We start from the raw sequence: 16,475 nt of genomic DNA on the forward strand, positions 1-16,475 counted from the left end.
TGACACCGTACCCCGAAACTCCGTATGATCTCTCCCAGCGGTTTTCTACCCCTCTTCCCAACACCACTGTAGTTAAACATACTACAGCCAGTTCCACAAACTGTTGATCCTGATTTTCTTTTTCATCCCCGAATGTGAACTTTCATGTTTTTAGTTTTTCTTTCTCTGTTTGTTTCTCTTTATTTGACAAAAATGGAAAGCAGTTCTCTTTTGCTCTCTTGAATTTATGTGTTGTGAAGAGAAGAGTGAGATGAACAAAGCATGCTTATTTCTCACAGTGTGCAGAAGGCAGGAAAAAGGCAACACTTCAGAACAATTGAATACAAGAAAATGCTATGCAAGTGACTCACAGTTCTGCAGTTCTGCCCAGCTGGGTATCCTGCTTGTTGTGAGCACCATTTTTCAACAATGAGTTGATTCTATTAAACTGAGTGCAATAGTGCATGCACTGCCATTATTTGGATGTGATGGATCAACAAAGCTGTCTCTCTCTCTATATTTTTTTAAAAAAATGCTTAGGAGCATTTTTATGAGATTGTCATGATGGATTTTATAGTGTATCAGAAAACAGTTGAAGAATCTGCAAAAGTGGTATTGGGAAACCTTTCCCAAAGTCTGGAGGATATCCTAAAATACTGGGACAAAATATACTGTGAACAAGTCTCCCCACATGTTTTCTTTTTTAAAAAAAGCTGTGGGCATGGTTGGGTATTGTTAACTGTGTTTAATCCTGGGTTGTGTCAGTGTGGGGGAATAACTTACAAGATGTTATACCTGTAGAGAACATAGACATCTTCTGTTGCTCATTGATTGGCCTGTCTCTTGAAAGCATAGGCTTAAGTCAGGCTTCTTTTACAAAGCGCGCACACACCATGCATATCTTGGGATCCAAAACTCTGATGATTCACCCGAACAAGGACTGGCAATGTCACAATGAACAGATATGGGGAACAAAAGAAGCAAGGAGACTGAGCTTGTCAGGATAATAAATGGTTGTTTCAGTGTCCCTGCTGTTTTCCTATTCTCGAAGTTCTTAGAAACCCGAGAGAAGAGCTAGATAGAATAGTCTGAAAAATAACAATGGGATAGCCCTGCCAATATTTATAGGAACACCTGCCAGGTAAGGAAAGTGATACTAAGACATGGAAAAATACTTTTGTTCTTCTTTTTTACCTTTTCTTTAACGGGATAAAGCTATGTATAATGTTACCCTTTATTTAATGAGATATAGTTATATAACTATATCCATATGAATTAACTTTATCTCTCTTCCTACAGTTCTTTCCCCCTATAAATAAATACATGAAGAGGTTATTCCAATATGATTTTAATACCTCATATATTTTTTACCAAAAAAGAGAGAAAGAGAGAGTAGGAGACATTTGAAGCCAATTGACAACTTCATTTTTTAAGAAGGGTATGAGGAAAGGCACAGCTGGATCCACAGGTGCAAACAGAGAGAGAAAGATAATGGAGAAAAGAATGGTGGCTGTCATTTAAAGTAGTTATTGGGTGCTGCAAAAACCTCTTTTTATAGCCAAGATCTCTCCCCCACCCCCAAACAAAAAAGAGAACAAAACACCTTTTTTCGATATCTCCTGCTCTGAACTCATTGGCATCAATGGACAACAAAATACTTGTGCCACCATTCATACATTTGAGTACACTTACTGCTAGCACTCTCCACAGCCAGAGAACACATGCTTTTGTTTGGTGAAAACTCGCCAGCATTTCACAGAAGAGACAGAAGCAGGGCCAACCCCACTCATGCGACAATAAGAATCGATCCTCTTGAGACAAGAGAATGTGAGTACCTTTCAGAGTTGCACTCTCATATTGTTTTCAGGGCTCTTTCCTATGAAGATTAAATCCTTCCAAATGAAAACAATATATGAATGCAGAATTTGATGTTTGAATGCTGCAGCACAATTACTCAAAGCTTGTTTCCAGGTTGTAGTGGAGATATATTTGTTATTCTGCTTCAGGCAGCAAAACATCTTAAGCCACAGCTGAAATAGGAATACATTTCAGCATGAGTTGCTAGTTGGAGTCTGACAGCTCATAAGCTGAGTTTGCTGAATGATTATGTGACCAGTGCAACCCAGACTCAAATAGTTCACAAGCAGAATGCTGGAACTAAAAATGTCAACACATTGGTGGTTCCACTGGGAGTGACCTAAGTCACTCATCATATGATGAGAACACAAGGTTTGAGTATATCATATTAGGCTTTTTCCTTGGAGGGAAAAAAAAGGCAGAGAAGTCAGCCATAGTCAAATCCTCCTCTACGTGCATCAAGGCCATTCCTGTCATTAGCAAGAGTGAGGTGTCTGTCTCAAGAAACAGTTCTGAAAGACAGAAAATGACAATAGTTTGTTCTTGTCAGATTTTAAAGCCATGGGTGAAAGACTGACCTTTTGGCTCCTTTTCCAATTTGATGGCACAATTGGTGCTCCTCCCTGTCCTTTGTCAATATCAAGGTCAAGGAGGGACAACATTTCTGCCATCATCATAGTCCATGGTCTTCGCACACCACACAATATCTCTTGGAGCAGGATAATTCTTGTCCATCATTTGAGAGATTTTCTTTGAAAAATATTGCAAACAGCATGCAAATATTACATGAGTTTTAATCTGAGGATGCTTGCCATAGATGCAGGAGAAAAGTCAGGAGAGAATGCCTCTAGACCATGGCCATATAGCCCGGAAAAACCTACAACAACCCTGAGTTTTAATTCCCAGGTATTTTGAGGGCTCTAGAAGATGGCTTGTTCTGTCATACATTTTCACAGAGCTCAGATCAGTAACTTTAAACTTCGTCATTTTCCCCATTAAGCACTGATCAGTTTCAATCTATTTATCATTCATGGATGTTGATTGGTGTACAAGTTAGTATGCTTAAAACAAATCCATGTTAGGGCCCATTCTGTTTACCGAGAAATTGATCAAATTGGAGGGGAGTTGCTGTTTTCATTCAGAGGAGATTTGGTCCATTGGCTACAATAGAGAAAATTTAGAGGCTTGTATTTGTGTAATTTTTAGGCCTATCCACATGAAACTTATTTACTTACTTACTTACTTAGACGATCCCTCGTAGTCCAAGGATGATGCTCCTCCAAGTGTAATATCTTGGCGTTGGGTCCATAGGTGACTGTGGAGCCCTATTCTTGATCTACATCTTCTCCCACAGTGAGGGCATTGGTTTGCAGGTGGAAGGCAGTCACGGTCGGGGTTGGCTTGACACACCTTCCTCTTAGCACATTTCTCTCTTTCGCCCTCCATTCATGCCTCTTCAAATTCTGCAGCACTGCTGGTCACAGCTGACCTCCAGCTGGAGCGCTCAAGGGCCAGGGGTTCCCAGTTCTCAGTGTCTATGCTAGAGTTTTTAAGGTTGGCTTTGAGCCCATCTTTAAATCTCTTTTCCTGTCCTCCAACATTCCATTTTCCATTCTTGAGTTCGGAATAGAACAACTGCTTTGGGAGATGGTGGTCGGGTAACATGGCCAGTCCAGCAGAGTTGATGGCGGAGGACCATCACTTCAATGATGGTGGTCTTTGCTTCTTCCAGCCCACTGACATTTGTCCGCTTGTCTTCCCAAAAGATTTGCAGGATTTTTTGGAGGCAGTGCTGATGGAATCATTCCAGGAGTTGTATGTGACGTCTGTAGACTGTCCACGTCTCACAAACGTACAGCAAGGTTGAGAGGACAATAGCTTTATAAACAAGCAGCTTGGTATCCCTATGCATGTCCCAGTCCTCAAACACTCTCTGCTTCATCCAGAAAAATGAAACTTGAAACTTACGTCGGTTGTAGATCACATTTATGACTGTAGGCCTGCCAAATTTCATAACAATTCACCAATCTGGTAATTTTTTGAAAGTATTTTAAGTTTTTACAATAACTTTTTTTAAAAAAATAAGACAAACCACAAGAGTGGGTTCTGGGAATTGTAGTAACAGTTTGTCTCCATTATCAGCCAATCAGAACATTTTTTTTGACTGAGAAACAGAGAGAGAAATCTTAAACTCCCAGCATGCCCTAAGAGGAGCTCAGAGGCTTTTCAATGTCCTCCCCTGAAAGTGCTACTGGGAAAGCAAGAGCGGTCCTCCAGAGAGTTCCCAGCAGGGTCATCTCTGGAGGAGGAGCCTAGGGAAGTTTTCCGGAAGAAATGGAAGACAATGCAGGGGGAAGAAAAGAGATGCTGCCTCAGATACAAACCCAATATCTCAAGGAGCACCTGCAGTGGGCCTCTATTATCATCTCCAGTAGCCAAAAGATCTGGCTACTGTTGATTTGTTTCAGCTGGCCTTCTGGTTCCCACCCCCTTACCTTTCTGTTTTCGGGGATTTAACAACCGAATCACCAAATTTTCTGAATCAATCTGTTTTCAGGGATTTAACAACCGAATCACCAAATTTTCTGAATCAATTCCAGTCCAACTAAATCTGTGCACAATCCTATCCCTTACTCTTATATGCAGATGATACTGTTTTATTGTCCTTATCTATTATCATCCTTAAATGCTGAATGTAGTGCTTTGCCAATTACTGTGAAATAAATAAACTGTAAATAAGCTATGTTAAATCCAAAATTATAATTTTTGCCAAAAAGTGGATGCTCATGTCTTGGCAGATCAGGGCTACAAAACTGAACAGTTCAATTATATTTTATACCTTGGTATTTGCTACAGATATAACCTGTCATGGCTCTCCAGTAAAAGTAATCAATACATCCTTGCTGGCCTCAAATATTTTGAGTCTAGTATTGATTCGTTGTTACTGTATAGCTCCCATATTTGGATTTCTGCAATCAATAAATCATTTAATACACTGCATTACAAGTTTCTCCAGAAACTAATGAGGATCCCTAGATGTGTGCCTTACAGTGTTCTATGCATTGAAACAGGTCAAACCAATCTTGAAACCTTGGCATGATGAGAGCTATAAAATTCTGGCTGCATATACATTTCCAAGCAGACCTTGATAGCTATAATCCTCTCTGTTATCAGATTATTTATTTCGGAATCCTACTCTTTGGTCCTCAGAAAGATTGAAGCAATTAGCCCATCTTTGGAAGTACTCTTAATGCTAACAAATGTGGAAGGCTGCAAGTCAGTCAAGAAAAGACTTTTGGATCTTGACTTTCATAATCTGACTCTTGCAGCAAAGACAATTTGTTCCCCTACCACATCATTAATTCCATGCAAGTGTGGAATCACGGCAACATATATTCACATTTTTATTAATCGCAATCAGAAAATAGCTTTGATGACTGTTGCCATCAGCTCTATTGGATGAGAGATATAAAAATGTAGAATGTTCCAAAAGGGTTTGTTCTTTTTTACTTGGTCGCTGTTGAAACACTTCACAGTTCTCTGTTTATTTGCCCCAAATATGCTAATATATGGATGAAATTCAGGAATTATATTTTTACACAGTTTTCCCAATGCTAAGAGTGTTATAAAATTCCATATCTTCAGAACAATTTTTATGCATTGTTTTGTGAAATTGTAGCAAATTTTATTCTTGAGATTAGTAACAGTTAAGTATGTTTTCCTTTTTATCTGTTACTTCCTTTTGTTACATATGCCTGTGTTGTAATTTTGCTATTGGATGCTAATTAAGGCTGTGTGTGAGAGAGAGGGGGGGAAGAGACCTTTTCAGACTTTGTCTCCATTCTCTGAAAACTGATTGTATATTAGGACAGACAAATAACCACATAAGGAACCCAAACCTATTAATTTCTAAAAACAAAAACATGAGCATGGGTTTTGCTAATTAAAATCAAATGTGTTATCTTTTTATCTCTCTTTTTAAAAATGTAATGAACATGATGCCATTTGAAAATTATGTGCCATCTTTACCTCTATGCCTTTGGAATATAATCCTTTTTGCATAAGAGCAAGAACAAATATCTGAGACATAACAAAGCAGCAGTGGGAGGATGTAATTTACTGGGTTAGATTACTTACCCCTACACCTGATTCTGATCCCTTCTGATCATATACCTTTGTAGACCACAATCTATCACTGTCACATGCTTGCTTTTGCAATGGTCCCCATTTTACACACCCTATAATGCAGCATTCCTTCATCTTTATATATTAGTGATATTTGCACATAGTCACTTGCCTTCAGCCACAGACACTGATGAAAAGCTTATGTGATTAAACATTCTTCTGACAAATGGCCTCATATTTATTTTACTGAATTAATAGGCTTCATTTTAATACACTATACAGCAGTTTAAAAATCAGCATCTGTACAATAAAAGGGCATAAGTAGGTGTGTCTACATAAGATTGCAAAGGCATAAATATCTGTATATGTTATCCATCTATCATTCATCTGACTTAAATTTTTTATAACCTGCAAACATATTACACTAAAAATCTTTGTATTTGATGTACAATTAAAAGAAGAAGAAGAAAACCTCATTAAATGATTGGATACTAAGTAGATCTCCCTCCCTCCCTCCCTCCCTCCCTCCCTAAATTTTTCAGTTAGAATGCAGCATAACTGGGACTCCATAGTCCAAGAGGGCTCATTTTAACTGTTGATACTTTTTTATTTCATTGTAAATAGGGGCCTTTTCTAGAAAAAAAGAGAAATGTTCATATATGACACCTAAAGCAGCTTGATTTATTTTCAAGTCAGATAGTGCATCCCTAGCATTGATGATATGTGTGATAGATTAGCAGCTGGAAGCTTTCAGATGAGCTCTAATTCATGGACATAACTCTCAGTTTACTTTATGTATGCCTCTCATGTACTTCCCATGCACATTTTTTAAATGTCAAAGATGGCCACTGCAATAATTTGAGGGAGGGCCCATATGTCAGTAATAGGTCATCTACATTGACTGGATGACGGACAACAGATTGAAACTAAATCCAGACAAGACAGAGGTACTCCTGGTCAGTCGAAAGGCCAAACAGGTTATAGGGTTACAGCCTGTGCTGGACGGGGTTACACTCCCCCTAAAGGCACATGTTCGCAGTTTGGGAGTTCTCCTAGATTCATCGCTGAGCCTGGAGCCCCAGGTTTTGGCGGTGGTCAGAGGAGCTTTTGCACAATTAAAACTTGTGCGCCAGCTGTGCCCATACCTTGGGAAGTCTGACTTGGCCACGGTGGTCCACGCTTTGGTTACATCCCATTTAGACTACTGCAACGCTCTCTACGTGGGGTTGCTTCTGAAGACTGCCCGGAAGCTGCAGCTAGTCCAATGCTCGGCAGCCAGACTACTAACGGGTGCTGGGTACAGGGAGCACACCACTCCACTGTTACACCAGCTCCACTGGTTGCCAATTAGCTTCTGAGCACAATTCAAAGTGCTGGTGTTAACCTACACAACCCTAAACGACTCCAGCCCTGTTTACCTCTCTGAATGTATTCTCCCCTGTGAACTATCAAGATTATTAAGATCGTCTGGAGAGGCCCTGCTCTCAGTCCCACCAGCCTCGCAAGCGTGTCTGGTGGGGACGAGGGACAGGGCCTTCTCGGTGGTGGCCCCTCGACTCTGGAACTCTCTCCTACTGGAGATCAGAACCGCCCCTTCTATCCTGACATTTAGGAAGACGTGGTTATGGAGACAGACATTCAACGAGTGATCCAATAACCTGAGATATGGATGGAGGATGATGAACAATGATTTTAGTGTGACGACTGACCATTATAGTTATTGAATGTAATTGCTATCTTAATGTTTTATTGTAATATGAATTATGATGTTTTATTGACTGTATGTGATATTATGGTTGGAAACCGGTCTGAGTCCTTCAAGAGAGGTGAGAAGGTCAGTATATAAAACTTTTAAATAAATAAATAATAAATACATTGTGGGTTGGCAATGAAGATATCCAATGCAAATACATGCTGGAATGACACTGACCTCCACCTATGACAGAAAACACTGCAGATATTTCCATTAAAATAAATAAAATGGCTTTTAAGTTTGTCTAGTTTGGGATTCCCGTGTATTTAATTATCTTTGCAGTGATAAGGTATCCCCTCCCCTTTGCTCTTTATTTTTAGCAACAGTAAGAATAGATACTGTCATTAGCTTATATCAGGGGTCCTCAAACTTTTTAAACAGAGGGCCTTCAAACTGTGGGAGGGCCAAATTATAATTTGTAAAAAAAAACAAACAATGAATTCCTATGCACACTGCACATATCTTATTTCTAGTGCAAAATACACTTAAATACAATACAATAATTAAAATGAATAACAATTTTAACAAATATAAACTCATTAGTATTTCAATGGGAAGTGTGGGCCTGCTTTTGGCTGATGAGATAGGATGTTGTTGTTATGTGCTTTCAAGTCATTTCAGACTTAGGTTGACCCTGAAGGGCAGCCACCTCTCCACCAAAGTCAACATCGACACCAAAATACAACACCGCCTGAGCTCTGCGAGTGCAACATTTTTCCAAATGAAGCAGAGAGTGTTTGGGGACCGGGACATCCATAGGGATACCAAGGTGCTTGTTCATAAAACTATTGTCCTCCCAACCTCGCTGTATGCCTGTGAGACGTGGACAGTCTACAGATGTCACATGCAACTCCTGGCATGATTCCATCAGCGCTGCCTCCAAAAAATCCTGCAAATCTCTTAGAAAGGCAAGCGGACAAATGCCAGTGTGCTGGAAGAAGCAAAGACCACCATCATTGAAGTGATGGTCCTCCGCCATCAACTCTGCTGGACTGGCCATGTTGCCCGACCACCATCTCCCAAAGCAGTTGCTCTACTCTGAACTCAAGAATGGAAAATGGAATGTTGGAGGACAGGAAAAGAGATTTAAAGATGGGCTCAAAGCCAACCTTAAAAACTCTGGCATAGATACTGAGAATTGGGAAGCCCTGGCCTGTAAACACTCCAGTTGGAGGTCAGTTGTGGCCAGCAGTGCTGCAGAATTTGAAGAGGCACGAATGGAGGGCGAAAGAGAGAAACATGCTAAGAGGAAGGTGTGTCAAGCCAATCCCAAATGTGACTGCATTCCACCTGGAAACCAATGCCCTCACTGTGGGAGACGATGCAGATCAAGAATAGGGCCCCATAGTCACCTACGGACCCACCGTGGAGGATTATCCTACTTGGACAACGAGGGATCACCTAAAGGTTGACCCTGAGTAAGGGCCGGGTATATGTCCTTGGAGGGCCGTATCTGGCCCCTGGGTCTTAGTTTGAGGACCCCTGGCTTAGATGCTTGGAATATTTATACCTGTTGACTATAGTAAGTGGCTAAAGCTAAGAACTCAAATTAATTTACTTTTGAACACAACTTTCCAATTTTTTTTTAGATTTCTGCATAACAAAAAGACATTGTTTGTGTGTGGTTGGTGTAATTTGGCCTATGTGAGGATTTATATATATGCTTAGAAATTAGTGTGAAATGAGTGCGTAGTGTATGGGTGTCCACATTCAACTAATATATATGTAAAATATGTAGGCTGTTTAAATGATTTGCAAAATTTATCTGGATTGATGTGAGAATAGGATGAGAAAAAAGACTACTTAATATCTCTAGTCTGTTGTTTCCCTGGTGCTCTTCATACATCAGTGAAGAAGAAAAGATATGTACAAAGTATTGGTCTCTTTTAAGGATAATTTAAATAAATTCAATGCATTGCTCATAGGTCTCCTAATAGAATTTAGTTATTTTCTCCCAAGTATGTGGATGACAGTATATTTGTTCCTGTAGTCATTAGACATTAGTCTAAAATTTCATACCCAACTGAAATCTAGACTGGATTTCTTTCTGGTGCATTGTTCGGGACTAGATTTCCATAGAGGCATTATCATTTATATGACTGGAATCACAGTCTTGGATATGTCCCCCAATGAAGAAATAGCTATATTAAGAATATCTCTGTCCATCTCCAAATTAAAAGCATGATAATAATATGCCCAGAACCATTGTCCATGACCTTTGCATTCAAGGAAAAAAGCCATAACTCTATAGCTCATACTCAGTTTATTATGTACTAATAAAAAAGGATCCCATTCTTAGTAGGACCATAAAGAACATTAAGGAAACATTATTAGCCATAAATAACCAAGCAGACTGTAATGGCTCAGTTATCTTAATAAGATCTGACTTTAATAGCAAGTGGCAGCCAATATGGAACTGGAGGGGTAAATATACTCAAAGCTCCTTGATAAATCTATAAAATGTGTACTCCCTATACATCTAGTAAACCCAATGGAGGTATTTTCTTCATATGAAGATACATTGATGTGTTAGTTATCCTCTGGCTCTGCATAAAAATGGCTCAAAATATAATATGCACATGTTACACTTCACAGTAACTACTTAGAATATAATACTGAAATATACTAGGCAGAGATAGGTCAAATTTACATCTGCCTATTTTGCAAGTAAAATGATAAATCATAATGTCTTAAAAGACAGCACAATTGCTCTATTTCCAGGTGTGTGGCCATGAATGCTATGCATCAAGCTGATGTAAATCCAGCATATGTGAACATCATAAAAAGCATCAATACAGGGTGCATAACTGATATAAAACTGTTGTCAGAAGTGTGTCACATCAGTAGTTCGTCAAAGAGACACAATATCGGCAAAACTGTTTGTGGTAACTTTAGAAACCCTCTTCTGAAAAATCAAATTTAAAGGCGGGATTTCAATTGACAACAAACAAATTTCTCATCTCCTCTTCACAGACGATTGCACCCTTTTCACCAAAAATCTGGAAGATTTACAACATGATCTTCAACAACTAGCTTGATTCTCAAAATCAGTATGACTGGAAATTAGCTGGAAGAAAACAAAATGGATAAAAAATGAGCTGTGTGCCCAGGACTGCATTGTTGTAAATGGAGATGAAATTGAGGAAGTGACTGAATATGTATATCGTGGATAATAAGTAAGCACAGTAGAAGAAATTGGCAAATGGAGAATGGACAAGAAGATTAAAGGTGGCTTGGATGGCTTTTAATCAAAACCAGGCCATATTAACAGATTTATTTATTTATTTATCATGTCAGGAGCAACCAGACAGTTGTATTACATTTTTAACGAAACAGACAAACAGACAAAACACAAAGTTTGCAAGTTTGGTAGTTGATTAAATGTCCTTTGACCAGTATCTGGCCACTTGGAGTGCCTCTGGTGTTGCTGCAAGAAGGTCCTCCATTGTGCATGTAGCAGGGCTCAGGTTGCAGTGCAGCAGATGGTCAGTGGTTTGCTTTTCTCCACACTCGCATGTCGTGGATTCCACTTTATAGCCCCATTTCTTAAGGTTGGCTCTGCATCTCGTGGTGCCAGAGCACAGTCTGTTCAGCGCCTTCCAAGTCGCCCAGTTTTCAGTGTGCCCAGGGGGGAGTCTCTCATTTGGTATCAGCCATTGATTGAGGTTCTGGGTTTGAGCCTGCCACTTTTGGACTCTCGCTTGCTGGGGTGTTCCAGTGAGAGTCTCTGTAGAACTTAGAAAACTATTTCTTGATTTAAGTCGTTGACGTGCTGGCTGATACCCAAACAAGGGATGAACTGGAGATGTCACTGCCTTGGTCCTTTCACTATTGGTTGCTACTTCCCGGCGGATGTCAGGTGGTGCAATACCAGCTAGACAGTGTAATTTCTCCAGTGGTGTAGAGCGCAGACACCCCGTGATAATGCGGCATGTCTCATTAAGAGCCACATCCACTGTTTTAGTGTGGTGAGATGTGTTCCACACTGGGCATGCATACTCAGCAGCAGAGTAGCATAGCACAAGGGCAGATGTCTTCACTGTGTCTGGCTGTGATCCCCAGGTTGTGCCAGTCAGCTTTCATATGATATTGTTTCTAGCACCCACCTTTTGCTTGATATTCAGGCAGAGCACGGTCCAGAGTGACTCCCAAGTATTTGGGTGCACTGCAATGGTCCAGTGGAATTCCTTCTCAGGTAATCCTCAGAACTCAGGATGCTTGTCTGTTCTTAAGGTGAAAAGCACATGTCTGTGTTTTAGATGGATTAGGGATCAGCTGGTTTTCCCTGTAATAGGCGGTAAGGGCACCTAGAGCTTCGGAGAGCTTCTGTTCAACCATCTCAAAACTCCCTGCTTGAGCAGTAATGGCACGATCATCTGCATAGATGAAACTCTCTGTCCCTTCTGGCAGTGGCTGGTCATTTGTGTAAATGTTGAACATGGATGGAGCAAGCACACTCCCCTGAGGTAGGCCGTTCTTCTGTTTCCGCCATCTGCTTCTCTGGTCCTGGAACTCAACAAGGTTGGCTTTCCCATTCTTCAAGATTTGGTGTGCTATCTGATCTGCCTTTATGTTGGCATGGATATTAGTTTGTGAGGGGTAATTGTTAAACCATCTTAGCAGCCTTCACGCTTTCTAGCTGCTCCTGCCCATGTCGACCTCTGTGATCAGCTTTATCCACTGTTCTTTCTTGGCTTCAAGATGGAGGACACAATGGTCTGCGCTGCCTGGAGAGTTTGCTCACTAAATGGGTCTTCATTGTGGAGCCTGTAATAGTTCTCCAACAAGGCAGCTGTTTCAGGAGTAGTGCCCTAAAGGTAGCTGGTTCTGCAGCCTTTCGGTATAGAGGCCAATGAGCAGGTTTTCACTATTTCAATAAAGTGCTCGTATTCCTCAGGGATTGGCACAACCGATATGATCATGTCATCTAACATGTCTGAGAATTTAGTCCAATCTGCCTTTCTGAAGTTGAATCTTCATTTAAATCGAGCTTCCTGGGGCCTTATGGTTGGGAACAGTTGGCATACTATAGGTCGGTGCTGTGTGCTTGGTATTGATGGTCCCACTGATTTAGTGCATTGCTGTACAATGCTGTTGTTCACAAATAGGAGGTCTGGATTATATCCTCGGTGCCATCAACCGCTGTTGTAGGATGGTGGGATCTTACTATCATGCTAACAGATGCTAAGTTGCTAATGAAGATCAGAGCAAATATCTTCAATGGTAATCCAGTTCTACTGGCAATGTTATATGCATCTGAAACATGGACAACAACAAAGTTAGATAAGGAAAAATGGTGGTGACTCAGAGAGCAATGGAAAGAAGGATGTGGGGCATGACAATAAGAGATAAAGTCAGCAACAAAGAGCTGTGTCAAAGAACTGGGGTACACAACATGGTCTATGAAATTTATGAGGCAAAAAGATGGGCAGGGCATATAGCATCAACAAAAGACAACCAATGAACATGGTGATTAACAAACTGGATACCAACATACCGCAAGTGGCTTTTGGACAGACCTCATGCTCGATGGGATGGACCAATGATTAAGTTATTCAGCCAGAAATGGAAAAGAAAAGCACAGGATCATATATTTTGGCGAAAGATAGATTTGTGTAAAGCCCAAAAGAGTGGATCAAAGACAAATAGAATAGAATACCATAGAATAGAATAGCTATGAACTGAGTATACCGCAGAAAGTGAGCTTGGAAATAAGAATGGGAGAATATTTTTTAAAAAATATTGTGTTCCATCTTTTCAATGTTAAACTATTTTTATACTTATAAAACTTGTTGTGGTTAGTCTAAGTGTATGACATTGCACTGTATTCTAACTGTGCAGCTTTTAAGGATGTGTAAGGTTGACAAAGCAGTGCTGTTTTCCAGGCATTTTTCAAGAAGATTTTTTTTTCTCCTTGGAATTTTATAAGAGGGTGAGAACATCACTTTTGACCAGATTTGGGAAATTATCAGATAGCCATTCCATCCCCAAGAAACACATTTAATTATGCACAAAACTCATATCAATATAGAGTATTTTTATACACCACAACACACTACACTTCTCATTAGGGTCAGAAAATATCCCAAGTTTCACAAACATGTGAGTTCTGGCTTTTAGCATTTGAAACATCACCTGTATAAATTAGTTTTTAATGCTATCCACATATAATCTCTGTGCACTTACTCTGATAGCTTCCAAGTTCTATCTTTCCTTTTGAAAATCAACTGTTGTGCATTCTGGTTTTAAATTTTGTTCTGTTGAATAATAGTTCATAGCTGTATCCTCTATGAATAAAATTCTTGTAACTTGATGGCCATTGCTTACTCAGGCTCCTGGTAACCCTGTCTTGGCTGTGCAGATCAACCAGGACAAGAATTTTGCATTTTTAGAGTTTCGCTCTGTGGATGAAACAACCCAGGCCATGGCCTTTGATGGGATCATTTTTCAAGGACAGTCATTGAAGATCAGGCGACCCCATGATTACCAGCCACTCCCTGGCATGTCTGAAAACCCTTCAGTGTATGTGCCAGGTGTGGTGTCCACAGTGGTTCCAGACTCTGCTCACAAGCTATTCATTGGGGGTCTTCCAAACTATCTTAATGATGACCAGGTCAAAGAGCTGCTCACTTCCTTTGGGCCCCTAAAGGCTTTCAACCTGGTGAAGGACAGTGCCACTGGCCTGTCAAAGGGTTATGCCTTCTGTGAATATGTGGACATCAACGTGACAGACCAGGCCATCGCGGGCTTAAATGGCATGCAGCTGGGCGATAAAAAGCTGTTGGTGCAGAGAGCCAGTGTGGGAGCCAAGAATGCTACTCTGAGTACAATAAACCAGACTCCAGTGACACTGCAGGTACCGGGCCTGATGAGTTCCCAGGTGCAGATGGGTGGTCACCCCACTGAGGTGCTGTGCCTCATGAACATGGTGCTGCCAGAGGAGCTGTTGGATGATGAGGAATATGAGGAGATCGTAGAGGATGTGCGCGACGAGTGTAGCAAGTATGGCGTTGTCAAATCCATTGAGATTCCCCGGCCTGTTGATGGCGTTGAGGTGCCTGGCTGTGGCAAGATCTTTGTGGAGTTCACATCAGTCTTTGACTGTCAGAAGGCAATGCAAGGTCTGACCGGGCGAAAGTTTGCGAACCGGGTCGTGGTGATGGTATTCCGCAAAAAGGTGAAGACCTGGATGTTTGTGCAGGCGTTTGAGTAATTTAGTGCAATCTGGTAATGGAACATAGGAATGGAACAATGGACGACGAACCTGGACTACGCTTGGATGATGAGAAGATTGGGTACGGTTGTTTTTTGTAATAATTGTGCATTGTAATTGCTTATTGGTAATTTATGGATAATGTGTTAAGTCAATTGTTATATGTTGTATGGAACCACTGCTGTTTCTACTGTTTTTACTGTTTGTGAACCGCCGTGAGTCGCCTTCGGGCTTGAGATACAGCGGTATATAAGCAAAGTAAATAAATAAATAAATAAATAAATTGCTATACTTTAAAGAAACAAATTTCACTGTTTATTTGCATACTGTAAAAGATATGGGAGGATTTATTCTAACAATCCCACTGCTGTACCACCAAAAATGTGAAAGGATGGTATCAATAATTTAATTAAAAAGCTGACTCTAATGATCTTCTGGCAGGAAAATCTTTTCTTTGGCGATCCCCCCGCTTTCCACCAATTGTAAAAGATTATTATATAAAAATTCAATGAAGTGTTTGGAGGCTGCTGAGACTTTGCTACCAACACACTGTATTTCTGAGGTAATGTTCTGTGATCACTGGCTTCCACCACACTTCAAATGAATGTTTAGCTTCTGGTTTGGCAAGAGGTTTTTAATAGCTTGAATGCGCTGGATTTGCACTAAGGGCTCAGAACTCTGAGGTAAAATAACACTGATATTCTTTTAAATAAACACTGCCACCAATCTTAAAACTCTGTTTCCTTAAACTGCCGTGGAACTATTTTGCATAGAAGCACTCTTGAGACAGTTGTTGTTTAACAATGAACAAAGTTGTTTATTTGTGAGAACTTCAACAATACAGGCACTTAAGCTTAACGGTTGAAATAATGAGTTGGAGCGTATGGTTACTTTAAAAACCGTTCAATATTTGGTTCCAAAAACAACTCCTCACTCCCTTACGAAACTAGCAGACTTCCCTCTGATTAGAAATCCTAAAAACTCCAGACAGTTATTTCCCTTTGGATCTGTCTATTCTCTATACCAGCTATTCTATCTAATAGCTATCAATCCTTACTAACTGACCACTTTTGGCTTCTCTGACTTCTCTTCTCCTAACACTCCCCAAAACCTAACTTTCTTTTCCCTGATTCAACTCTTCAAACACCAGACCCTAACAGCTGTCACATTTTAAAGCGTATCCTTACAGGCAATTTTTTCCCTGCACTCCAGCTAAGCTCCGCCCACTTTCTCCCAGCCAATCGCAAAGGCTCTCCACATTTCCCTCCAGGCTGCTCCTAAGCTCTGCCCCTCTAGGAAATGGGCACTCCAAGATGGCTGCCTCCCTGCACCATCCCACAAAATGGCCACCGAAATACTTGGGCTTACTTCCTGAGCTCTCCCTGGCCTAAAAGGTAGGCAATTCATTACACATACTCATTTAAATTTTTATCTTTACCTTAACAGATGGAAGTAGACAAAGATTTCTCTACCTGTCTGAATGATCACCATCTGAACATCCCATCAATACTTTCTCAATCAGCAGACATTTCATATTTTATAGTTCCT

The 16,475-nt window shown here is 40.5% G+C and overlaps 1 pseudogene; it reads left to right on the forward strand.

Annotated features, from left to right (window-relative positions):
- Positions 1-14,927, forward strand: part of LOC137096851 (splicing factor U2AF 65 kDa subunit pseudogene) — a 198,252-nt pseudogene extending 183,325 nt beyond the window's left edge.
- The last annotated feature ends 1,548 nt before the right edge of the window (positions 14,928-16,475 follow it).

The sequence above is a fragment of the Anolis sagrei genome, chromosome 4 (assembly GCF_037176765.1).
Source record: "Anolis sagrei isolate rAnoSag1 chromosome 4, rAnoSag1.mat, whole genome shotgun sequence".
Taxonomy (NCBI): domain Eukaryota; kingdom Metazoa; phylum Chordata; class Lepidosauria; order Squamata; family Dactyloidae; genus Anolis; species Anolis sagrei.